Raw genomic sequence first — 1,483 nt, 5'->3', positions numbered from 1 at the left:
TACCTGAAACAAAATTGTACAAACGTAAGTTTATTTCTGTCACCCTCATTTTCTCCATGCTGCCCAGGCTACCCTTTATCAGTAGTGCTGCTTCTCTCGGGCTTTCCTGGTGGCGCAGTGGTTGGGAGCCTGCCGATGCACGGGACACGGGATCCGGGAAGATCCCACATTTCGCAGAGCTGCTGGGCCCGTGAGCCATGGCCGCTGGGCCTGCGCGTCCGGAGCCTGTGCTCCGCAACGGGAGAGGCCACAACAGTGAGAGGCCCGCGTACCGCATAAAAAAAAAAAAAAAAAAAAAAAAAAAATAGTGCTGCTTCTCTCTCCTCAGGCTTTATACCCTCATCCTCTCTCCTTTTCAAAACCTGTTCTTGGAAACTATTGAGACACATAATATCCCAAAGTATTTAAGGGTGACAGTAATTAAAAGGTCTGAATGCCGAGACCACCTGCCTTAACATGGCTTAATTAAGAATATACATCAGCTGAGGCCCCCGGACTGGCTTCCGCGGTTGCCATGACGGCGGCCGTGTTCTTGGCTGCGCCTTCCTTACCTTTGCGCCTGCGCTCGCCCTCTGCATTTTCACCATCGCCACCGCCATTGCGCATCATCTTCCCCGTCATTGGAGCTTCCTTCAGGTTGGTGTCTCTGCTGCTTTACTCCCTTGTTTGGTTCATGGTAGCAACCATTGCTGACGACAAAGATGGACCAATACAGAAATATCTGCTGATCTTTGGAGTGTTAGTCTCAGTCCTTATCCAAGAAATGTGCCGTTTTGCATATTATAAACTTTTTTTTTAAAGCCCGTTTGGGCTTGAAGAGTATAAACCCAGGGGAGATAGCACCTTCTATGCGATTAATGGCTTATGTTTCTGGTTTGGGCTTTGGAATCACGAGTGGAGTCTTTTCCTTTGTAAATACCCTGTCTGACTCTTTGGGTCTGGGCACGGTGGGCATTCATGGAGACCCTCCCCAGTGCTTCCTAAATTCAGCTTCCATGACGCTGGTGGTCATATAGCTGCACGTGTTCTGGGGCACTGTGTGTTTGGATGCCTGTGAGAAGAAAAAGTGGTACGCCCTCCTTGTAGTTCTTCTCCCCTATCTGCTGGTGTCAGCCCTGAGCTTCGTAAATCCTCGTTATGGATTAAAGCTGGTGTCGGCATACATCATCCTGGTGCTCACGGGCGTCTGGACATTCTTTATTTCTGCAGGAGCCTGAAACTCTGCCTTCTCTGCCAAGACTAGGACTCCCTCCTCTTCAAGCAGTGCTCCAGATAACCTCCAAGGACCGGCGCTTCTGAAACAGTAAGCTGAGCCTTTAGAAGAAGCGCAACTGTGTCTTCTAAAAGTACATTTTCCTGGTGAAATTTAGAATAAACAGTACTATCTAGATACGATATGGCTTTCATGCAACGGCTTTCTGAAAGGGATACATCAGTGGTGTGCAGCCTGGCTGCAAGTTGGAATCACCTGGGAAAACATAAC

The 1,483-nt window shown here is 48.8% G+C and overlaps 1 pseudogene across 1 annotated transcript; it reads left to right on the top strand.

Annotated features, from left to right (window-relative positions):
• Positions 1-514: 514 nt before the first annotated feature.
• On the top strand, positions 515-1,243 carry LOC308618030 (gamma-secretase subunit APH-1B-like; annotated as a pseudogene). The gene has a single exon. The product of its transcript is annotated as a gamma-secretase subunit APH-1B-like (transcript).
• The last annotated feature ends 240 nt before the right edge of the window (positions 1,244-1,483 follow it).

Source organism: Mesoplodon bidens, assembly GCF_964165515.1.
Source record: "Mesoplodon bidens genome assembly, chromosome: 5".
In the NCBI taxonomy this organism is placed as follows: Eukaryota; Metazoa; Chordata; class Mammalia; order Artiodactyla; family Ziphiidae; genus Mesoplodon; species Mesoplodon bidens.
The sequence above is the reverse complement of the archived record's forward strand: the minus strand, read 5'-3'. Positions and strand labels throughout refer to the sequence as shown.